The sequence below is a fragment of the Triturus cristatus genome, chromosome 8 (assembly GCF_964204655.1).
Source record: "Triturus cristatus chromosome 8, aTriCri1.1, whole genome shotgun sequence".
Lineage (NCBI taxonomy): Eukaryota > Metazoa > Chordata > Amphibia > Caudata > Salamandridae > Triturus > Triturus cristatus.
This window is the reverse complement of record NC_140591.1, coordinates 657,175,922-657,202,304: the sequence shown is the minus strand read 5'-3', so window position 1 is coordinate 657,202,304 and position 26,383 is coordinate 657,175,922.

Genomic DNA, 26,383 nt, shown 5'->3' with positions numbered 1-26,383 from the left:
TATTTTTTTTTAAAAAACACTAAAAATCAATTATCACATTACAAGGTCCTTGAGAGACTACAATGAAAAACTGTAAATGTGATTGTGGAGAAGTGGAAAAAAGGGACCATGAAATTTCTGACTTACCATACCCACTCAAAAAATTATTTATTAATTAAAATTTAATTTTAATTGCTATAAAAATGGTTCAAGTTTTCGAAAATTTTCTATCTCAATCTGAAAAAAAAGAAAAAAGTATTAATATTTAATAAAACATTTTATAATACAGTACACATATTTACATATTTTCCAAAAACAATTTTTTGCCTTTTTTTTGCTGTTTTCAGAATATATTGCATTTCACTATAAATCGTGAAAGCAATTGCATTCATCACTTAACAGCGGGCAAAAAAAAAATAACAATCTCAAAGATTGTTTAAAAAAAGCCCAGAATCTCTTCTCAGTTAAACATAACATTATCGAAATGCAAAATATTATTCATTAAAAATATCATCTAATAACAAAAACTATTTCTAAAAAATACCGTCTGACAATTTTCTTACAGAAGCATAATCTCAAAAATAATATATCTCAAATAAATCCACAATACATCTAGTTTCCTTTCTTTTAGGCCAAATGTTAATTTTTGAAATTATTTTTTGATTAAATTTCCAACGATAATCCAATAAAATTCCAAAATTTAAATTGTACAGATGTTACCGATTCTCTCTAAAATTTTGGTTTCCGAAAGATTAATTAGGATTTAATTAAGTCCACAATACAATTGGATACCTTTCCTTTAGGCCAAATGGTAATTTTAAAAATCTTTTTTGATTAAATTTCCAACGGTAATCCAATAAAATACAAAAATTTAAATTGTACAGATGTTACCGATTCTCTCTAAAATGTTGTTTTCCGAAACATTAATTAAGAATTATATAAGTCCACAATACAATTGGTTACCTTTCCTTTAGGCCAAATGATAATTTTTAAAATCTTTAAATTTGAAAATTCCAATAGTAATCCAATAAAATGGTAAAATTCTTTAGTACAGATCTTGCCAAGTCTCTCTAAAATTTAGGTTTCAGGAAGATTAGATAGGAATTTGCTAAATCAAAAGGCAAACGTTGCTTGAAAATCAATTGTGAATCATTACACATTGTCCAGCCTTTTTCACATTTAAGATAAACTGTGTAATGTCCAGAAGTAACAGTAGGTCCTTCATGGAAAATTATTGCAACTGTTACAAAAGTTTTTCCTGAAATTGATAATTGCTGTCCTGTAAACTTCTTTATTAAAGTATCCAATTTTGAACCATCAGCTCTACATCGTTGCATCATTAAAATTACATACTGTCCGTATTCCTTTAAAATTAACGTTGAAAACATGTCAGATTTACACTCACTGCATTCCATGCTAGGATTAGCATCTTTAACTAATTTAGCAAAAGTGACTGTTTTACTCTCTGGCAATGTTAAATAAATAAACCTTTCAGAATCAACATTAGAGCCACATGTATTGAAACAGTTTTCACAACTACGTTCCCATTTATAAGAGAGACCAAACATATTTTCAATGGGAACCCCTTCTTCTTCCAGTACCTGAAGAAAATACAACAAGAATTCCTGTGCGTCTTGCTGTACATTTTGAGAAAACTGTGTACATCCTGAACATACATCTAAAAGTTTTCTAATTTCAGTAGCACTTTCTATTTGAGTTTTATCATTACTCAGCTTTTGAAAAAGGAGACTCAACTCAGAACAGAATCTTTTTCTCTGATTTACTATTATCTGCTCTTGCAAACTTTCCAGATAAAATGCAACATTCAGCACTACATTAGCGTAGCAGTTGACACCAGAGCTATTTTCAAAATGACATCCTACAACCTCTTCTTCATTTTCCTTTTTCTTTTTGCTTGCAATTACATCACTCCTCTTTTTTTTCCTCCTCTCTACATCCTCATTACAGATATTCTCATTTCTCCTTTTACGAGAAACTACACGTTTCTCTAACACAGGATACTGACCTAAATGAGGAGCATAGGTTCTTCTTAATTTATTGTACTCCTTTACACAATTTGCATCAGCACTAACTTTTGAATCATCAAAGTCTATCATGAATAAACCAGATAATGTTTTCACTCGTGACAAAGCTACATAAGCCATACCTTCTTTGAACACGGTTGAACCAATGTTTACAAATGCACAATCTACAGTCAATCCTTGAGACTTGTGAATAGTTACAGCATATGCTAGAGAAAACGGAAACTGTTTCCTTTGTACATATAAGTCTTTCACAAGCAAAAAACGAACTGTACAACGACAAATGTCTATAACTTCTTCTATCTGATCAAATTTTATTTTTAAACATTCAATTCCATCTTTTTTCTGATAATTAATAAAACCCACAACTCTTCCCATAGCTCCATTAACTAAACCTTTTTCAACATCCAAATTTCTCCTTAAAAATACTCTACAGTTCATGCAAACATATAGATTTTTTTCTAATGCAGCAGTTTTGGAAATGTTCTTCTCTAGTGAATCCAATTTATTTTTAAGTTTGCCTGTTAATGTGATAGTAATTCTTCCATCCTGAATTTTGTCCACTGCTTCCAATTTCCTGATATCTTCCTTTTCCAATTTCAAAAGCTCCTCATTGAATATTGAGCATTCATGTAGAGTTGGCATTAAGCAGATGACACTTTTCTTTTCTGCAATGTTCTTGTATATCTTCTCTGCAACTATTTCTTCCTTTGGAAATAAATTATGTAGCAACCGACTCTGTAATGCTTTTGTGCCAGCTTCAGTGAGTAGTCCAATTCTGATATCTTTCAGAATACTTCCATATTCTTCATCGTTTGCTTGTCTCATATTAGTAGTAAGTTCCTTGTACTCAAAGAAGGACCACATATTTGCATTACCGATGCTTCCCAATGACTTCTTTGTGTCTTCATGTGTCACAGTATTAAACACTGGTTGTCCTTTAACTGGAGTAAGCTGTAGAAGATCCCCAAAAACTATGACATGTTTTCCACCAAATAACACGTCATAGTCTGTCCTTAGAGTTTGCTGCATTCTTAAATGCACAAAGGCAAGCATTAAGTTTGATACCATGCTCACCTCATCAATAATGAGAACTTGCATCTTCTTCAATACTCTTGAAACTTCCAAGCATGCTTCTCCAGTTAGCTTGTGGTATTGTATTTTGTTCTCATGCTCCACTGGTAACATTAGCAAACGATGTAAGGTGATTCCTTTTATGTTATATGCTGCTAACCCAGTTGGAGCACGAACCACACAAGACAAAGTTGAATCCGTTTTTTGCTGTAGGTAGCTTCTGATGACTTTTATTAAGAAACTTTTTCCAGTTCCAGCTTGTCCGCTTACATACATCCTGATTGGATGAAATGATGTGCATGAGCACTCTTTTTTTTCATGTAGTAATCCGTGATCAATTTTGTTTCTGATCTCTTCATAAATTTGTTGCTGCTCTTCATTCAGTTGTCTTTCCAAATTTGGTAAGTCTATAAATTCTTCTTGAGCTTGATTCATAGCCGTTTCCACTTCATTCATGGCTATAGCAGCTTCATTTTCAACGATTGGTTGTCCTAGGGGATCTTGACTGAGTGTTCCTGAACTTTGGCTGTCTTGAGAACTGTCTCTAGCTACTTCAGCTGCAATTGTAGTTTCCTGTTCAATTTCTTCATTTAACATTTGCACATAAGTTGTGAATGTACTGCATTGTATGCTGTCTTTGCAAGCATTAAAGGAATCTTCATAGCTTTGAAATTCTCCCAGTAGTTCATCCTCTGTACGCCATGGTTTAAACAGCTGTAAAAGAGCCAAGTAGTAAAATTCCTTTTTCTCAGTAGTGTCGCAACTCAGCCTCCTGTGATTTATCAAACTTCCTTTTGTTTGCTTCACCAAACATCCTTCCTCACCAATGACTTTATATTTTCCATTGTTGATGTCTTCTGCGGCTTTCCGTGAATAAATGTAGTTCTGCAGCACTTCATAGAGACACATGTTCTCCAGATGATGACTTCTCTTGGGATAATATGTGTCCAACATGTTTGATTTCAAAATATCTGTACTTTCTGGGTCATTCTCGGCCAAATATTCAATTTCTCCAACAGATTTCAGTACCCGATTTCTCATTGCTGCAAGGCCTAAACTTGCCCAAATTATTCTTCTTGATTTCGAGTAGAGACTTGCAGAAGATAACCTATCTGAACATTCGTAGGATCCAATTTCTCGATGCGATAACATCTTTAAACTGAAACTGTACAGCTTCTTACTGACAGTCTTCTCGTGAGAAATCTCTTCCCACATTTCCTTCAATTCAGTTTTTTCTGATTTAGTAATGTATGACGTTAGATATCGAGCAAGAGCAATGGAATTGTCAGCTACATACTGTATATCCATGTTAGCATTCCACATGGATAAAATGACTGGGTTGTAGTCATTTATATTTTTTGATTCTTCTTTTCTTTTAAGGTTGTAGGTATTCTTAGGTGATTTTCTTGTAATAGTATGTCTCACAGATGACATAAAACTGTTTACTCTTCCATTTGAAAGAACAGGTCTAGGAAATCCAAATCGACATTTAGTGTAGTATTTATCTTTGCTCTTGTATTTCCGTCGACAGTATTTTCCACACCGATGACTTTGGAAACGTAAAACTTGCTCCTTTAACTTTTTCTCTTCTGTGCTTTTTGGTATAGCACATGTTGCATATTCTTCAATGTAAGATAACACTGCTTCATCAGTATCTGTTCCAAACTTTGGGGCATCCTTGATCCACAACAGCATATGAATATGAGGAGCACCTCTTGCCTGGTACTCTTTTCTCCAAAAGAAATCCTCTACTTCTCCAAGAGGTGGATTTTTTTTATTGCAGATGAAGGACATCATAGCCTCAAATCTATGATTGAAATATCTGCAAACATTAACCGGATCCAATGAGCACAATTCTCCAGCTGTCTTGTATTCGATGTTTTTAATGTTTGAATTTGCCTCTCGTAGAAAATCCAGTAAATCATCCCAAGCGTACTCAGCACAGCTTAGGGTAAGGAACCATGTTGGTGTTCCTAAATTCCGTAACATGCATTTTAATTCACCATGGCGTCGGTACCAATATTCATTTGTCCCACGCTGACAAGCCATCATATTGATCAGTTGTGTTTCCAAATGATCATCTCGGTGCTGCACTTTCTCCATAAAATCCTTAGCAGACACATTTTGTAAATGTACTCCACTTTTTAAAATGTGATTTACTGCATAAGACAATGCAGACAAGTCGCTTTCAAATAAAAGATGGAACAAATAAGGAATACTTTGTCGAAATCTGGGATCTTCTGCATATAGTCTTGTAGTTCGATACTCAGAAGCTGGAATCTGTTCTGGACGTTCATCGTATCGTCCTCCTTTTCCTGTAGGAAACAGCTGGGGAAAACATCGAGCTTCCAAGCTCTCCTCCCATACACTCACGGGAGTTCCTTTTGCTTTCTTCATCTGAAACAGATCAATAGTGTCTCCCATAACTTCTTTTGAATGAAGAGGATGTATGCTAAAATGTTCATAAATTTCTTCTTCCTTTGACTTGTCCACTTTTTCAATTTGACCAGTTGGTGTGTCTGTGTCTTCTTGTAAATCTTCTTCTTCTTCTTCTTCTATATAAATTGATTCATACCATTTATTATTTTTTTTCAAATACAAATTTGCTCTTTGTACTTTTCGTACATCCACCAGCTCTTGCCAAATCTTCTTATTCTTTGTAGGTACACCATTAACCAGAATAACTAATGGTTCACTTTCCAAAGTATCTGCATCAATAGTTTCCATATTTTTTTTCAAATCCAAGGGCAAATACACCACTCTTCCTTTTAAACCTCTCAGTAAATCTGAAGGAGGTAATTTACCAGTTTTGGGCTCCATACGTACTATGGTCTGGAACGGATGAACACATTGAATAAGTATAGACTCATATGTATTTAATTCAGAAAGTTCGGCAGGAATAGCATCCAATTCTAAAATATTATGTACAGCTCTGGTCGGCATTCTATTTTCTTCTAATTTGTTGTAACAGTATTTACAAATACGCTGAACTTCACCCAATTCAAAACAATTTTCAAGAAATATATATGTGGCAAAATCCTTCCACTTATAATTATCTTCATTTTCACTTTTTCTGTAGAGATCAACATACCTGGTTTGTTTTCTATAATGAGTTCTGCGGCAACAAATACAAGTAATATTTGGTCTTTCATTAGAGATTATTTCAAATTTTGTTATGTGATCATTAAATGTCTTACTTACAGAGGGTTCTACATTCTCTTCCACTTCTTCCTCATTTACTGTGTCGTTTTCTGCACTGTCTTGTTCAGGACCAAAGTAACAAAACTGAATTTCATCAATAACCTTCTCTGCATCTGATACTGACCCACGGAATAGAGCCCCATTCAATTCATCTAACTTTATTGCTGGACTTTTAGCAAAATACAACCGTCTCACAAACTTTCTCATTTCAGTATGATGAACAGCCAGCATCCTAAAATGATGAAAAACACTTTTACACACTTTTTTAGATAGACAAGCCAGAGAATGACCCTGCAAACCAGTATTCTCTCTCACTCTGCATGGATCTAGACTTTGAAGCACCTTAATCTTCTTTTTTACACTTTTTTTTACTATATTCTCTTAGAAACTCACGAAATTTATGAATAGATTCCTGACGCACAGTGCAAATACTACTACAATTCCAAGTGTACACTGGGGCTTTAGGACGTCTCGCCATAGCCTCATCCGCCATCACTTGTACCTCATCTCTTGGAACCATTTTCTCCTTCTCCATTATACAACCATTTTTCACTTCGTAAGCACGACCTCTGGTGTCAACTGCATGCAGCAAACTATTACTTTGAAAATAACTCTCTTCATTAAAAAAAGGTTCACTACTTGAACTATGCATCCATTCTCCTAAAAACACTTTACAAAAGTTTGTTCTTTTCACTTCTCTTTTCCTTTTGCTTTGTGATTTCAGTACATTGACCATTTTATCTAATGTACGCATCCTATTCAAAATTAAAATGAATAGTTTCCTTTTTAATTCTAATGCCTTAGCTGCAATGGCTTCAATTTCTTTTTTTCTCTTATAAAATTTAGCCTTTTGCTTATATTTCTTCACATCCTTTATCAAATTGGACATAACTCTTCTCTGAAACATTTTTCTACGTATCTCTTTAAACGCTGTTTTTCTGTTTAAATTAATCTTTATTGTTTCTGAAGGTATATTTGCATTAACTAAATGCTCAATTTTTTCCTGTTCTTTCCTATTTAAAACATTCTTTCCAGTACAGACATTTTGTACATTTTTCCTTTTTTTGAAGATGTTCTTTAAAAAATCTTTTGTCTGCTTACCAGAAGACTTTCTTTTTTTCCCAACGTGAGCATCTCCAACTAACTTAGGTCCTCCAGTTGTCTTCAAATATACATTTTTTTCTGGTTTTTCCTTAGTCTGGATTTTGTAGGCATCTTAAATTTTGTTCACTGCTCTTCAGCAATACCTGAAAGAAACTAAAAAAAAAATCATTTATTTTATTTAAATATATTACTATATTTTTTATGATCTTTTCAAATCTTAAAATACTAAGTACCCCTTTCCTACAAGTGAAAATCACAATAACACCATCACAAATTAAATATCTAAAAACAATTCCTGTGTACACACAGAGTCATGTTTTCATATTAGTCAGCAAACGAAATTTCTTTGCCAATTTGAAAGCACACTTACTACTCTTTTGTTTGGCAAGTGATAAGTACTTTTACAATCTGACACATTTCTAATCCACTTTTCAGATTCTCAAAAAAGCACATGTCCAAACAACTTTTTCAGACCAGCAACATGTGTAACCTGGGTGACTGACTACACTCCAGCAAGGGCAACCAGCCTTAGTGATGCTGAATGTATTTGCATTACTGACTGCAACCTCAAACCCCACTCGGTTGTGAATACTGTGCATGATTCCACAGGATAAGCAGCTGGCTGTGTGCTAAGAGTCTGCTTCTGCACAAAAAAAATAGTTCCCCCTTTCCTACTAATGCAACTGTAAAATTACCAGAGCAATACGCAATAAATCTCTGCCTGTAATTCCTCTTTGCACACAGAGTCATGTTTTCATATTAGACAGAAAACGAAATTTCTTTGCCAATTTGAAAGCACACTTACTACTCTTTTTTTTGGCAAGTGATAAGTAGTTTTACAATCTGACACATTTCTAATCCACTTTTCAGATTCTCAAAAAAGCACATGTCCAAACAGCTTTTTCAGACCAGCAACATGTGTAACCTGGGTGACTGACTACACTCCAGCAAGGGCAACCAGCCTTAGTGATGCTGAATGTATTTGCATTACTGACTGCAACCTCAAACCCCACTCGGTTGTGAATACTGTGCATGATTCCACAGGATAAGCAGCTGGCTGTGTGCTAAGAGTCTGCTTCTGCACAAAAAAAATAGTTCCCCCTTTCCTACTAATGCAACTGTAAAATTACCAGAGCAATACGCAATAAATCTCTGCCTGTAATTCCTCTTTGCACACAGAGTCATGTTTTCATATTAGTCAGAAAACGAAATTTCTTTGCCAATTTGAAAGCACACTTACTACTCTTTTTTTTGGCAAGTGATAAGTACTTTTACAATCTTTCACATTTCTAATCCACTTTTCAGATTCTCAAAAAAGCACATGTCCAAACAGCTTTTTCAGACCAGCAACATGTGTAACCTGGGTGACTGACTACACTCCAGCAAGGGCAACCAGCCTTAGTGATGCTGAATGTATTTGCATTACTGACTGCAACCTCAAACCCCACTTGGTTGTGAATACTGTGCATGATTCCACAGGATAAGCAGCTGGCTGTGTGCTAAGAAAAATAGCTCCCCCTTTCCATCTAATGCAAATGTAAAATCACCAGAGCAATACCAAACAGCTTTCTGAGACCAGCAACATGTGTAACCTAGGTGACTGACTACACTCCAGCAAGGGCAACCAGCCTTAGTGATGCTGAATGTATTTGCATTACTGACTGGAACCTCAAACCCTAAAAGTATTCCTTATTTATACCAGTACACCTTAATTTATGGTGAAAACATAGTCCATATTATTTTACATGTTCCTCACATTTAAATTTCTCCCAAAACACAAAATGATAAAAACAACTTCAACAAAAGGAATTCCAATGCTATTATTCATTTCTTAATTTACCATATACATCCCCTCTCAAACTCTTAACTCACCTTTAAAATTAGTTAGTTGTGATAGAAATGTGGCACTCAAACAGCAGATTATCAGAGCCAGGATCTCTGTTCTGTACACCTCTCTCCTCTCAGCAGAACCAGATAATGGCAAAGTTTCCCTCTCTTTTTTCCACACATATACATGTTAGGTTCAAATCTCAGTGCTTCCCCCTTTTTTTCAAATGTATTCACACATTTCTATTGGTTGAAAACCAACCCTTTTCAAAAAGTACCCTTCCCCCAACTTGACTTCAGCCCAGTACCCTTCCCCCAACTTGACTTCTGCCTGCTACCATAGCAACAGCTCATGGAACACTGCTGTCTACAGTCAGGTCAGAAGTTCGCCACACAATGTTTCATTTCCAAAGAGCAGGAGTGCTTGACTTTTCAAACCTAACAGCAAATCCATACTAATGTTCTTTGGTAACACATTTTTCTGTACCAATACAAATCATGCTTCTATAAATTTACACACACAGCCTAGTTTTTAGTGTAGAATGGCATGAAACAGCCAATGAGTTCATTTTATTTTAAAAAAATATGTATGCCTCCATTTCCAAACTGTCTTTCATTTTTTTTTGCCATTCTTCTGAAAGACACCTCCTGAGTGCATCCAGATCTCCTTTGAAGATGTTCACAGTGTGGATTGTAGGTCACAGCTATGTCTTCTGGAGTGAAAAGTATGCAGAGAAAACAGGTATGGTGAGAGACCTTGCTTTGCCAAATGTAGACATTAAATGGATTGGTCAGAGAGGGTTAAAGTGGCACCAATTGATGCCATTGGTGAAATCCTTCATGCAAATCCAACACCCTGACCTCATAATAGTGCACTGTGGTGGCAATGACCTAGGCACTTTGACTGGGGTAGGTCTGGAAATGCTTATGAAGGAGACCTTTGCACAACTGTTTTCACTTTTCCCTAAAACTGCCTTTGTGTTTTCTAACATATGCCAAAGGCAAAAATGGAACTGGTCCAATCATTTTTGTCCACAGATTGACAAAGCAAGAAAGCACGTCAACAAATCTGTTTCTGCTTTCCTCCGTGACTATGGTATGGGTTCCATTTACCACAACAACTTGCGTTACGACATGCAAGACATTTATAGAGGAGATGGTGTACACTTCACTGATGAAGGGAACAGAGTCTTCCTCTTGAACCTTAGACTCTGCATCGGTACTTACTTGTAGGTACCACTAAAAAAATCACAATAAACACAACGGCTCTTTTTAGAGCCCCCTAATATCTAAACACTTAAATCTGCATTTAATTTCATTTTGTTTTTTTGTTTTTACCGTACGCGTACGGTGAGCTTACCGTACGCGTACCCCGCGATTTTTTTTAAAATTAATAAATGTTTTTTTTGTACTTTTCTGTCCTTCTTTGACCCCCTTTCAAATGTTAGGGGGTCTGTAACTCTCTTCCTTGCCCCCTTTTCAAGTTATCACCCTTTTTTTTCTGAGTGAAACACACAAAATGGCGGCCGCCGCTTCCTGGTTTCGACCGATTCGAATGTTTACTAAGATCTAACAGCCAATCAGAATCGCGCTCGCGCACGTCACCGTACGCGTACGGTAAGCGCACCGTAAGCACACCGTAAGCTGGCTCAGATATATATATTGATTTAAAGGCTATTTTCTCAGAATCTACTGAACAGATTTACACCAAACCTACAAAAGGCACTTTCTTGACCTGAGGACTACCTCTCTGCCAAATTTCAAGTAATTCTGTTCAGCCGTTCGGGCTGTAGCTTGGACTAAAGGTCCTATGGAAAAATGCATGGGGAAAACGTGTTTTGGGACCCCCCTTTTATCTCAGCCCCCGCTCGACGAATCTCCCCAAGACTTTCAGGGTAGGAGCGGAGCGTAGCGCCCCATTAGTTTTGAAAATTTCGCAAGGATTCGTCGACCGGCGCCAAAGTTATTCCAAATAGAATGTTGCGGTTTTCCTATGGAAACAGGGTCCTAACTATAACTACCTACTGGCGACCGCCAGTAGGTAATATATATATATATATATATATATATATTACCTACTGGCGGTCGCCAGTAGGTAGTTATAGTTAGGACCCCTTTTCCATAGGAAAACCTCAACATTCTATTTTGAATAACTTTGTCGCCGGTCGATGAATCCTCACGAATTTCTCAAAATAGGTGGGGCGCTATGCTCCGCTCCTTCCCTGAAAGTCTCGGGGGGATCCGTCAAGCGGGGGCTGAGATAAAAGGGGGTCCCAAAACGCGTTTTTCCCATGCATTTTTCCATAGGACCTTTAGAACGAGCTACAGCCCGAACGGCTGAACAGAATTACTCGAAATTTGGCAGAGAGGTAGTCCCTAGGTCAAGGAAGTGCCTTTTGTAGGTTTGGTGTAAATCTGTTCAGTAGATTCTGAGAAAATAGCCTTTAAATCAATATATATATCTGAGCCCGCTTACGGTACGCTTACCGTACGCTTACCGTAAGCGTACGGTGGCGTGCGCGAGCGCGATTCTGATTGGCTCTTAGATCTTAGTAAACATTCGAATCGGCCGAAACCAGGAAGCGGCGGCCGCCATTTTGTGTATTTCACTCTGAAAAAAAAGAGTGAAAACAAGAAAAGGGGGCAATGAGGAAAGTTACAGACCCCCTAACATTTGTAAGGGGGTCAAAGAAGGACAGAAAAGTACAAAAAAAACATTTATTGATTTTTAAAAAAATCACGGGGTACGCGTACGGTAAGCTTACGGTAAGCGTACGGTAAAAAAATAAAAATGAATAAATGAAAAGCAGATTTAAGAGTTTAGATATTAGGGAGCTCTAAAAAGAGCTGTTGTGTTTATGAAGTCATTTTTTAGTGGTACCTACAAGTAAGTACCGATGCAGAGTCTAAGGTTCAAAAGGAAGACTCTGTTCCCTTCATCATTGAAGTGCACACCATCTCCTCTATAAATGTCTTGCATGTCATAACGCAAGTTGTTGTGGTAAATGGCACCCATACCATAGTCACGGAGGAAAGCAGAAACAGATTTGTTGACGTGCTTTCTTGCTTTGTCAATCTGTGGACAGAAATGATTGGACCAGTTCCATTTTTGCCTTTGGCATATGTTGGAAAACACAAAGGCAGTTTTAGGGAAAAGTGAAAACAGTTGTGCAAAGGTGTCCTTCATAAGCATTTCCAGACCTACCCCAGTCAAAGTGCCTAGGTCATTGCCACCACAGTGCACTATTATGAGGTCAGGGTGTTGGATTTGCATGAAGGATTTCACCAATGGCATCAATTGGTGCCACTTTAACCCTCTCTGACCAATCCATTTAATGTCTACATTTGGCAAAGCAAGGTCTCTCACCATATCTGTTTTCTCTGCAAACTTTTCACTCCAGAAGACATAGCTGTGCCCTACAATCCACACTGTGAACATCTTCAAAGGAGAACTGGATGCACTCAGGAGGTGTCTTTCAGTAGAATGGCAATATGAAAAGAAAGACAGTTTGGAAATGGAGGCATACATATTTTTTTCAAAACAAAAAGAACTGATTGGCTGTTTCATACCATTCTAGAATAAAAACTAGGCTGTATGTGTAAATTAATAGAAGCATGTTTTGTATTGGTACAAAAAAATGTGTAACCAAAGAACAGTACTATGGATTTGCTGTTAGGTTTGAAAAGTCAAGCACTCTTGCTCTGTGGAATTGAAACATTGTTTGGCGAACTTCTGACCTAACTCAACACAGCAGTGTTCCATGAGCTGTTGCTATGGTAGCAGGCAGAAGTCAAGTTGGGGGAAGGGTACTAGGCAGAAGTCAAGTTGGGGGAAGGGTACTTTTGGAAAAGGGTTGGTTTTCAACCAATAGAAATGTGTGATTACATTTGAAAAAAAGGGGGAAGCACTGAGATTTGAAACTTACATGTATATGTGTGGAAAAATAGAGGGAAAGTTTGCCGTTATCTGGTTCTGCTGAGAGGAGAGAGGTGAACACAACAGAGATCCTGGCTCTGATAATCTGCTGTTTGAGTGTCACATTTCTTTCACAACTAACTAATTTTAAAGGTGAGTTTACAGTTTGAGAGGGGATGTATGTGGTAACTTAAGAAATGAATAATAGAAATGGAAATTGTTTTTGTTGTAGTTGCGTTTATCATTTTCTGTTTTGGGAGAAATTTAAATGTGAGGAACATGTAAAATAATATGGAGTATGTTTTCACAATAAATTAAGGTGTACTGGAAAAAAAAAGAATAGTTTAAGGGTTTGAGGTTGGACTCAGTAATGCAAATACATTCAGCATCACTAAGGCTGGTTGCCCTTGCTGGAGTGTAGGCAGTCACCGAGAATACACATGGTGGTGGTCTGAAAAAACAGTTTGGACATGTGCATTTAAATAAATCAAAAAAAGTGGTTTCATAATGTGTCAGTCTGTAAAAGTGATTTTCACTTTCCAAAAAAAACAGTAGTAAGTGTGCTTTCAAATTGGCAAAGAAATTTCGTTTTGGGACTAATGTGAAAACATGACTCTGTGTGCAGGGAGGAATTATAGGCAGAGATTTATTGCGTATTGCTCTGGTGATTTCACAGTTGCATTAGATGGAAAGGGGGAGCGAAATTTTGGGGGAAGAAGCAGACTCTTAGCACACACCCATGTGCTTGCCATGTATAATCATGCACAGTATTTACAAGCGAGTGGGGTTTTCAGATTTCAGTCTGTAATGCAAATACATTCAGCATCACTAAGGCTGGTTGCCCTTGCTGGAGTGTAGGCAGTCACCGAGAATACACATGGTGGTGGTCTGAAAAAACAGAGATTTATTGCGTATTGCTCTGGTGATTTCACAGTTGCATTAGATGGAAAGGGGGAGCGAATTTTTGGGGGAAGAAGCAGACTCTTAGCACACACCCATGTGCGCAGAGATTTATTGCGTATTGCTCTGGTGATTTCACAGTTGCATTAGATGGAAAGGGGGAGCGAATTTTTGGGGGAAGAGGCAGACTCTTAGCACACACCCATGTGCTTGCCATGTATAATCATGCACAGTATTTACAAGCGAGTGGGGTTTTCAGGTTTCAGTCTGTAATGCAAATACATTCAGCATCACTAAGGCTGGTTGCCCTTGCTGGAGTGTAGGCAGTCACCGAGAATACACATGGTGGTGGTCTGAAAAAACAGAGATTTATTGCGTATTGCTCTGGTGATTTCACAGTTGCATTAGATGGAAAGGGGGAGCGAATTTTTGGGGGAAGAAGCAGACTCTTAGCACACACCCATGTGCGCAGAGATTTATTGCGTATTGCTCTGGTGATTTCACAGTTGCATTAGATGGAAAGGGGGAGCGAATTTTTGGGGGAAGAGGCAGACTCTTAGCACACACCCATGTGCTTGCCATGTATAATCATGCACAGTATTTACAAGCGAGTGGGGTTTTCAGGTTTCAGTCTGTAATGCAAATACATTCAGCATCACTAAGGCCGGTTGCCCTTGCTGGAGTGTAATGTGTTTATTGATTTTTAGTGTTTTTAAAAAAAAAAAAAAAAAAAAGTACGCGCACCGTACGCGTACGGTAAAAAAAAATAAAAAAAAGTTTTTAAAAACATATGTAAAAAAAAGATGAAAGATAAGTTTGGCTCTTAAAAGAACCGTTGTGTTCATGCAGGGACAGAGGAAAGGAAGCATGGGAAAATTATTCAAAGCGACAAATGTGCTGATCTATTTTGTTGTTCACTAGGGAAACACTGGTCTCCCTATAGCAAATTAGATCTTGACAAAATGTGCATCGAATATCAACCTTCCGAAATCGAGGGTTGATTTCCAGAGGGCCAGCAAAAGGAGATTCTCCCCCCACAGATGAAGGGCTCACCTGACCTGCAGAAGAAGGAGTCAGCCCTGCAGATGATGGTTCAGGCTGAGCTGCTGTGGATGTACTGGCTTGTCTTTCTGAAGAGTTACCTCCAAAAAGATGACCATGTGTCCTTCTGTGTACATCCTGGAGGTGTCTCTTCATGGTGTGATTCCCAAAGGAATACTTCCTGTTAGGATTACCTCTAGAAAGTACACGCTTACACAGCTTACAAGTCACTAAGGGTGCATTTACCTTTTGCTGGCCTTCAGGAAAAGTAAAATAATCCCATACATAAGAGGGCTTTTGTTTCCTCGATCTCTGCCTCAAGACAGTGCTGCTAGTGCTAGCCTCACTCTCAGAAGAGCTCTGCTGTTCTGCCATCGTATCCCAAAGACAAACCAGCTCCTTCTCCCAAGGGATCACAAGCAGAAATGAGGGGAATGGGTGTGGTGTAGGAGAGTTCTAGAACTGAAAGTAGTTTCAACCAATCAAAAGTTGTGTTTCATGATCACATGACCTACCGTAAGCTTACGGTACGCTTACGGTACGCTTACGGCAAAAGTGCGCATGCGCGTAAAAAAGACACGCGCTTGCGCGCATGCGCATAACAGTCACTCCCGGCACTTCCGCGTAACGTGCGCGTGTAGCGTACACGCGTACGCGTCCCACGCGGAGTACGCGCGGCTACGCAAATTGCGTAACTATACGCAAGCAGCGTAGGAAAATTACGGACGTTGCGTAAACCGTACGCTTACCGTGAGCTTACGGTACGCGTACTAAAAAAATTTAAAAAAAAATAGAAAAAAAAGAACTGCAAATAAATTTTACATGTTTATTTTAAAAAATATATAAAAAAAAACATATTAAAGAATTTTAAAAATTTAATTATAGTCTTTATAAAAGGTAAGAAAATTAAAATAAAAATATGTTAGAAAAAATAGAAGAAAAAAAAAAAATTAGCATTTAAAAAACCTTGCAAATTCACTGAAAAAACCATGGGTTTCACACACGTTATAGTTAGGAATTAGCATTTAAAAAACCTTAGAAATTCAGTGAAAAAAACATAGGTTTCACACACGTTATAGTTAGGAATTAGCATTTAAAAAACCTTAGAAATTCAGTGAAAAAACCATAGGTTTCACACATGTTATAGTTAGCTGGACATTTTACTCGTAAAAAACCAATGAAATTCCCCCGTTATAGTTAGTTCAGCTAACTATAACTCGCGCGCCCGCAATGCACTGCTGATGACGTCACATATTACATCACTCATGACATGGTCAGTGACATCACTCATGACATCACTGATGACATCTCAAATGACATCACTGATGACCTCACTGATGACATCATCCTTGTGATAGAGTGGCAGACCTCCTCTTCCCCTAATAAAACCTTTGATACACACATTCAAAAATAGAGACTAAAATTTACAAAACGACATACCAATAACAGTTACAACAACCTCTTCAGTAATTCTAAGATCCACATACACATCCACTCATTCACCAACAGTCCAATACAGTCACTCATACATGTACTCACTTATCATATGTACTCATACACCTATACATCCTGTTACACAATGCCACTCATCCATAGAGCTACTCACACACATAGTCACTCATGCTAATAAAGAATCAAACATACATTTACTTGCATATACAGTTATACACACACCACCACACTTACTTCTACGGAAACTTACACATACTTAGTCTTTTAAACAATCACTTATAGAAATACATACTTATTCATACAGGAACTCTTTCAATCTCTCACTCTCACATATACTCACATATATAAACCAATAGTCACATATACTAGTTTTAAACATATGTAGTTACTCATAAAGACACTATTGAGACAGTCATTCACTCACTAACACACCCATACACACACTCATCCACCCATGCAGTCCTGCACACATGCTCTGTTCAACACATACAAACAGTGAGTCACTCATTCATGCACCTATGCACTACGTCATACCCCCCACCGAACCATGCAGACACTCAGACTGATACTCAAAAAACCAACTAATAACCTATATAGACACCCATGTAGCTACTCACCAACCCATGCAGCCACTTATACACAAAGTGAAAAAATGATACAGATATTTATATATTTAAACATTACTCACTAAGCCATGTATTCACTATGATACACTTAATCAGTCAGTTACACAATCAATTTTTCAAAAAGAAATCATCCATTTAGACAGTAATATACCCATTTATTCTTCCATCAACCTTGAGATATACATATATAAAACATATTTAATTTTCAGAAAAACACACATTCACTGGATGATGTCATCAGTGAGGTCATCAGTGATGTCATTTGAGATGTCATCAGTGATGTCATGAGTGATGTCACTGACCATGTCATGAGTGATGTAATATGTGACGTCATCAGCAGTGCATTGCGGGCGCGCGAGTTATAGTTAGCTGAAATAACTATAACGGGGGAATTTCATTGGTTTTTTACGAGTAAAATGTCCAGCTAACTATAACATGTGTGAAACCTATGGTTTTTTCACTGAATTTCTAAGGTTTTTTAAATGCTAATTCCTAACTATAACGTGTGTGAAACCTATGGTTTTTTCACTGAATTTCTAAGGTTTTTTAAATGCTAATTCCTAACTATAACGTGTGTGAAACCCATGGTTTTTTCAGTGAATATATATATATATATATATATATATATATATATATATATATATATATATATCCAAACCAAAGAGTGTCCTCTTGAAGGAAGCCACACACAGGGGGGTGATTTTCACGCTTTTAATGGCGAGAGCTGCAGCAAGGAAAACACGACACTTCCCCAAAATTCTTGCCGCCCGACGCTTTTCGTGCTCTCACACTTAATCATGGGCTAAATGTCAATTTCAGTCGCTTCACTCCCAGCACCTGAAATACATCCTGGGACCCGCCCCAGTGGGCGTCGGCAGTCGCACTGCCTGCTGGTTCCTGTAGTGCTGGTTATCTTCCTCATGTGAGTAGTGTAAGCGCTGCTGCATACTGACTGTTCATATCCCCAGTGGGTTGGTAAATGTAATGTTTCTCCCAGCAACACCATCTGACTCTCGCCGCGTCACTCCTGTCCTTTGCATAGCTGCACTACAGGAACCAGCAGGCAGTGCGACTGCCGACGCCCACTGGGGCGGGTTCCAGGATGTATTTCAGGTGCTGGGAGTGAAGCGACTGAAATTGACATTTAGCCCATGATTAAATGTGAGAGCACGAAACGCGTCGGGCGGCAAGAAATTTGGGGAAGTGTCTTGTTTTCCTTGCTGCAGCTCTCTCCATTAAAAGCCTGAAAATCACCCCCCTGTGTGTGGCTTCCTTCAAGAGGACACTCTTTGGTTTGGATATATATATTACCTACTGGCGGTCGCCAGTAGGTAGTTATAGTTAGGACCACGTTTCCATAGGAAATCCGCAACATTCTATTTGGAATAACTTTTGCGCCAGCTGACGAATCCTCACGAATTTTTCAAAATAGGTGGGGCGCTACGCTCCGCTCCTACCCTGAAAGTCTCGGGGGGATTTGTCAAGCGGGGGCTGAGATAAAAGGGGGGTCCCAAAACGCGTTTTTCCCATGCATTTTTCCATAGGACCTTTAGACACAGCTACAGCCCGAACGGCTGAACAGAATTACTTGAAATTTGGCAGAGAGGTAGTCCTCAGGTCAAGGAAGTGCCTTTCGTAGGTTTGGTGTAAATCTGTTCAGTAGATTCTGAGAAAATATCCTTTAAATCAATATATATATCTGAGCCAGCTTACGGTGCGCTTACGGTACGCTTACCGTACGCGTACGGTGGCGTGCGCGAGCGCGATTCTGATTGGCTCTTAGATCTTAGTAAACATTCGAATCGGTCGAAACCAGGAAGCGGCGGCCGCCGTTTCGTGTGTTTCACTCAGAAAAAAAAAGAGTGATATCTTGAAAAGGGGGCAAGGAGGAGAGTTACAGACCCCCTTACATTTGTAAGGGGGTCAAAGAAGGACAGAAAAGTACAAAGACAACATTTATTGATTTTAAACAAAATCGCGGGGTACGCGTACGGTAAGTTTACCGTAAGCGTACGGTAGAAAAAAAAATAAAAAAATAAATGAAATTCAGATTTAAGTGTTTAGATATTAGGGGGCTCTAAAAAGAGCCGTTTTGTTTATGAAATGATTTTTTAGTGGTACCTACAAGTAAGTACCGATGCAGAGTCTAAGGTTCAAGAGGAAGACTCTGTTCCCTTCATCATTGAAGTGCACACCATCTCCTCTATAAATGTCTTGCATGTCGTAACGCAAGTTGTTGTGGTAAATGGAACCCATACCATAGTCACGGAGGAAAGCAGAAACAGATTTGTTGACGTGCTTTCTTGCTTTGTCAATCTGCGGACAGAAATGATTGGACCAGTTCCATTTTTGCCTTTGGCATATGTTAGAAAACACAAAGGCAGTTTTAGGGAAAAGTGAAAACAGTTGTGCAAAGGTGTCCTTCATAAGCATTTCCAGACCTACCCCAGTCAAAGTGCCTAGGTCATTGCCACCACAGTGCACTATTATGAGGTCAGGGTGTTGGATGTGCATGAAGGATTTCACCAATGGCATCAATTGGTGCCACTTTAACCCTCTCTGACCAATCCATTTAATGTCTACATTTGGCAAAGCAAGGTCTCTCACCATATCTGTTTTCTCTGCATACTTTTCACTCCAGAAGACATAGCTGTGCCCTACAATCCACACTGTGAACATCTTCAAAGGAGAACTGGATGCACTCAGGAGGTGTCTTTCAGTAGAATGGCAATATGAAAAGAAAGACAGTTTGGAAATGGAGGCATACATATTTTTTTCATAAAAAAAAGAACTGATTGGCTGTTTCATACCATTCTACAATAAAAACTAGGCTGTATGTGTAAATTAATAGAAGCATGTTTTGTATTGGTACAGAAAAATGTATTACCAAAGAACAGTACTATGGATTTGCTGTTAGGTTTGAAAAGTCAAGCACTCTTGCTCTGTGGAATTGAAACATTGTTTGGTGAACTTCTGACCTAACTCCACACAGCAGTGTTCCATGAGCTGTTGCTATGGTAGCAGGCAGAAGTCAAGTTGGGGGAAGGGTACTAGGCAGAAGTCAAGTTGGGGGAAGGGTACTTTTGGAAAAGGGTTGGTTTTCAACCAATAGAAATGTGTGATTACATTTGAAAAAAAGGGGGAAGCACTGAGATTTGAAACTAACATGTATATGTGTGGAAAAAGAGAGGGAAAGTTTGCCATTATCTGGTTCTGCTGAGAGGAGAGAGGTGTAAAGAACAGAGATCCTGGCTCTGATAATCTGCTGTTTGAGTGCCACATTTCTTTCACAACTAACTAATTTTAAAGGTGAGTTTAGAGTTTGAGAGGGGATGTATATGGTAAATTAAGAAATGAATAATAGAAATGGTATTCCTTTTGTTGAAGTTGTGTTTATTATTTTCTGTTTTGGGAGAAATTTAAATGTGAAGAACATGTAAAATAATATGGACTATGTTTTCACCATAAATTAAGGTGTACTGGTAAAAATAAAGAATACTTTAAGGGTTTGAGGTTTCAGTCAGTAATGCAAATACATTCAGCATCACTAAGGCTGGTTGCCCTTGCTGGAGTGTAGGCAGACAACCAGGTTACACATGGTGCTGGTCTTAAAACGCAGTTTGGACATGTGCTTTTTTAAGAATCTGAAAAGTGGATTCATAATGTGTCAGTCTGTAAAAGTGTTTATCACTTGCCAAAAAAAAGAGTAGTAAGTGTGCTTTCAAATTGGCAAAGAAATTTCGTTTTGTGACTAATGTGAAAACATGACTCTGTGTGCATATAGGAATTACAGGCAGATATTTATTGCGTATTGCTCTGGTGATTTCACAGTTGCATTAGATGGAAAGGGGGAGCCATTTTTTGGTGCAGAAGCAGACTCTTAGCACACACCCAGCTGCTTACCATGTGGAATCATGCACAGTATTCACAAGCGAGTGGGGTTTGAGGTTTCAGTCAGTAATGCAAATACATTCAGCATCACTAAGGCTGGTTGCCCTTGCTGGAGTGTAGGCAGTCAACCAGGTTACACATGGTGCTGGTCTGAAAAAGCAGTTTGGACATGTGCTTTTTTAAGAATCTGAAAAGGGGATTCATAATGTGTCAGTCTGTAAAAGTGTTTATCACTTGCCAAAAAAAAGAGTAGTAAGTGTGCTTTCAAATTGGCAAAGAAATTTCGTTTTGTGACTAATGTGAAAACATGACTCTGTGTGCATATAGGAATTACAGGCAGAGATGTATTGCGTATTGCTCTGGTGATTTCACAGTTGCATTAGATGGAAAGGGGGAGCCATTTTTTGGTGCAGAAGCAGACTCTTAGCACACACCCAGCTGCTTACCCTGTGGAATCATGCACAGTATTCACAAGCGAGTGGGGTTTGAGGTTTCAGTCAGTAATGCAAATACATTCAGCATCACTAAGGCTGGTTGCCCTTGCTGGAGTGTAGGCAGTCAACCAGGTTACACATGGTGCTGGTCTGAAAAAGCAGTTTGGACATGTGCTTTTTTAAGAATCTGAAAAGGGGATTCATAATGTGTCAGTCTGTGAAAGTGTTTATCACTTGCCAAAAAAAAGAGTAGTAAGTGTGCTTTCAAATTGGCAAAGAAATTTCGTTTTGTGACTAATGTGAAAACATGACTCTGTGTGCATATAGGAATTACAGGCAGAGATTTATTGCGTATTGCTCTGGTGATTTCACAGTTGCATTAGATGGAAAGGGGGAGCCATTTTTTGGTGCAGAAGCAGACTCTTAGCACACACCCAGCTGCTTACCCTGTGGAATCATGCACAGTATTCACAAGCGAGTGGGGTTTGAGGTTTCAGTCAGTAATGCAAATACATTCAGCATCACTAAGGCTGGTTGCCCTTGCTGGAGTGTAGGCAGTCAACCAGGTTACACATGGTGCTGGTCTGAAAAAGCAGTTTGGACATGTGCTTTTTTAAGAATCTGAAAAGTGGATTCATAATGTGTCAGTCTGTAAAAGTGTTTATCACTTGCCAAAAAAAAGAGTAGTAAGTGTGCTTTCAAATTGGCAAAGAAATTTCGTTTTGTGACTAATGTGAAAACATGACTCTGTGTGCATATAGGAATTACAGGCAGAGATTTATTGCGTATTGCTCTGGTAATTTCACAGTTGCATTAGATGGAAAGGGGGAGCCATTTTTTGGTGCAGAAGCAGACTCTTAGCACACACCCAGCTGCTTACCCTGTGGAATCATGCACAGTATTCACAAGCGAGTGGGGTTTGAGGTTTCAGTCAGTAATGCAAATACATTCAGCATCACTAAGGCTGGTTGCCCTTGCTGGAGTGTAGGCAGTCAACCAGGTTACACATGGTGCTGGTCTGAAAAAGCAGTTTGGACATGTGCTTTTTTAAGAATCTGAAAAGTGGATTCATAATGTGTCAGTCTGTAAAAGTGTTTATCACTTGCCAAAAAAATGAGTAGTAAGTGTGCTTTCAAAATGGCAAAGAAATTTTGTTTTGTGACTAATGTGAAAACATGACTCTGTGTGCATATAGGAATTACAGGCAGAGATTTATTGCGTATTGCTCTGGTGATTTCACAGTTGCATTAGATGGAAAGGGGGAGCCATTTTTTGGTGCAGAAGCAGACTCTTAGCACACACCCAGCTGCTTACCCTGTGGAATCATGCACAGTATTCACAAGCGAGTGGGGTTTGAGGTTTCAGTCAGTAATGCAAATACATTCAGCATCACTAAGGCTGGTTGCCCTTGCTGGAGTGTAGGCAGTCAACCAGGTTACACATGGTGCTGGTCTGAAAAAGCAGTTTGGACATGTGCTTATTTAAGAATCTGAAAAGTGGATTCATAATGTGTCAGTCTGTTAAAGTGTTTATCACTTGCCAAAAAAAAGAGTAGTAAGTGTGCTTTCAAATTGGCAAAGAAATTTCGTTTTGTGACTAATGTGAAAACATGACTCTGTGTGCATATAGGAATTACAGGCAGAGATTTATTGCGTATTGCTCTGGTGATTTCACAGTTGCATTAGATGGAAAGGGTGAGCCATTTTTTGGTGCAGAAGCAGACTCTTAGCACACACCCAGCTGCTTACCCTGTGGAATCATGCACAGTATTCACAAGCGAGTGGGGTTTGAGGTTTCAGTCAGTAATGCAAATACATTCAGCATCACTAAGGCTGGTTGCCCTTGCTGGAGTGTAGGCAGTCAACCAGGTTACACATGGTGCTGGTCTGAAAAAGCAGTTTGGACATGTGCTTTTTTAAGAATCTGAAAAGTGGATTCATAATGTGTCAGTCTGTAAAAGTGTTTATCACTTGCCAAAAAAAAGAGTAGTAAGTGTGCTTTCAAATTGGCAAAGAAATTTCGTTTTGTGGCTAATGTGAAAACATGACTCTGTGTGCAAATAGGAATTACAGGCAGAAATTTATTGCGTATTGCTATGGTGATTTCACAGTTGCATTAGATGGAAAGGGGGAGCCATTTTTTGGTGCAGAAGCAGACTCTTAGCACACACCCAGCTGCTTACCCTGTGGAATCATGCACAGTATTCACAAGCGAGTGGGGTTTGAGGTTTCAGTCAGTAATGCAAATACATTCAGCATCACTAAGGCTGGTTGCCCTTGCTGGAGTGTAGGCAGTCAACCAGGTTACAGATGGTGCTGGTCTGAAAAAGCAGTTTGGACATGTGCTTTTTTAAGAATCTGAAAAGTGGATTCAAAATGTGACAGACTGTAAAAGTGTTTATCACTTGCCAAAAAAAAGAGTAGGAAGTGTGCTTTGAAATTGGCAAAGAAATTTCGTTTTGTGACTAATGTGAAAACATGACTCTGTGTGCAAATAGGAATTACAGGCAGAGATTTATTGCATATTGCTCTGGTGATTTCACAGTTGCATTGGATGGAAAGGGGGAGCCATTTTTTGGTGCAGAAGCAGACTCTTAGCACACACCCAGCTGCTTACCCTGTGGAATCATGCACAGTAATCACAAGCGAGTGGGGTTTGAGGTTTCAGTCAGTAATGCAAATACATTCAGCATCACTAAGGCTGGTTGCCGTTGCTGGAGTGTAGGCAGTCAACCAGGTTACACATGGTGCTGGTCTGAAAAAGCAGTTTTCTGCCTAATTTCAAAGCATGACTTTGTGTGCACACAGGAATTATTTTTAGAAATTTAATTTGTGAAGGTGTTATTGTGATTTTCATTTATAGGAAAGGGGTTTATAGTATTTTAAGATTTCTAAAGAACATAAAAAATGTAGTAATATATTTAAATAAAATAAAGGAATTTTTTTTTAGTTTTTTTCAGGTATTGCTGAAGAGCAGTGAACAAAATTTAAGATGCCTACAAAATCCAGAGTAAAGAAAGACCACAAAAAAAACCTATATTTGAAGACAACTGGAGGACCTAAGTTAGTTGGAGATGCTCATGTTGGGAAAAAGAAAAAATCTTCTGGTAAGCAAACAAAAGATTTTTTAAAGAACATATTCAAAAAAAGGAAAAATGTACAAAATGTCTGTACTGGAAAAAATGTTTTCAATAGAAGAGGAGAGGAAAAAATTGAGCATTTAGTTAATGCAAATATACCTTCTGCAACTAAAAAGATAAACTTAAACAGAAAAATAGCGTTTAAAGAGATACGTAGAAAAATGTTTCAGAGAAGAGTTATGTCCAATTTGATAAAGGATGTGAAGAAATATAAGCAAAAGGCTAAGTTTTATAAGAGAAAAGAAGAAATTGAAGCCATTGCAGCAAAGGCATTAGAATTAAAAAGGAAACTATTCATTTTAATTTTGATTAGGATGCGTACATTAGATAAAATGGTTAATGCACTGAAATCACAAAGCAAAAGGAAAAGAGTAGTGAACAGAACAAACTTTTGTAAAGTGTTTTTAGGAAAATGGATGCATAGTTCAAGTAGTGAACCTTTTTTTAATGAAGAGAGCTATTTTCAAAGTAATAGTTTGCTGCATGCAGTTGACACCAGAGGTCGTGCGTACGAAGTGAAAAATGGTTGCATAATGGAGAAGGAGATAATGGTTCCAAGAGATGAGGTACAAGTGATGGCGGATGAGGCTATGGGGAGACGTCCTAAAGCCCCAGTGTACACTTGGAATTGTAGTAGTATTTGCACTGTGCGTCAGGAATCTATTGATAAATTTCGTGAGTTTCTAAGAGAATATAGTAAAAAAAGTGTAAAACAGAAGATTAAGGTGCTTCAAAGTCTGGATCCATGCAGAGTGAGAGAGAATACTGGTTTGCAGGGTCATTCTCTGGCTTGTCTATCTAGAAAAGTGTGTAATAGTGTTTTCCATCATTTTAGGATGCTGGCTGTTCATCATACTGAAATGAGAAAGTTTGTGAGACGGTTGTATTTTGCTAAAAGTCCAGCAATAAAGTTAGATAAATTGAATAGGGCTCTGTTCCGTGGATCGGTATCAGATGTAGAGAAGGTTGTTGATGAAATTCAGTTTTGTTACTTTGGTCCTGAACAAAACAGTGCAGAAAAGGACACAGTAAATGAGGAAGAAGTGGAAGAGAATGTAGAACCCTCTGTAAGTAAGACATTTAATGATCACATAACAAAATTTGCAATAATCTCTAATGAAAGACCAAATATTACTTGTATTTGTTGCCGCAGAACTCATTATAGAAAACAAACTAGGAATGTTGATCTCTACAGAAAGAGTAAAAATGAAGATAATTATAAGTGGAAGGATTTTGCCACATATATATTTCTTGAAAATTGTTTTGAATTGGGTGAAGTTCAGCGTATTTGTAAATACTGTTATAATAAGTTAGAAGAAAATAGAATGCCGACCAGAGCTGTACATAATAATTTAGAATTGGATGCAATTCCTGCTGAACTTTCTGAATTAAATACATATGAGTCTATACTCATTCAATGTGTTCATCCGTTCCAGACCATAGTACGTATGGAGCCCAAAACTGGTAAATTACCTCCTTCAGATTTACTGAGAGGTTTAAAAGGTAGAGTGGTGTATTTGCCCTTGGATTTGAAAAAAAATATGGAAACTATTGATGCGGATACTTTGGAAACTGAACCATTAATTATTCTGGTTAATGGTGTACCTACAAAGAATAAGAAGATTTGGCAGGAGCTGGTAGATGTACGGAAAGTACAAAGAGCAAATTTGTATTTGAAAAGGAATAACAAATGGTATGAATCAATTTATATAGAAGAAGAAGAAGAAGAAGAAGATTTACAAGAAGACACAGAAACA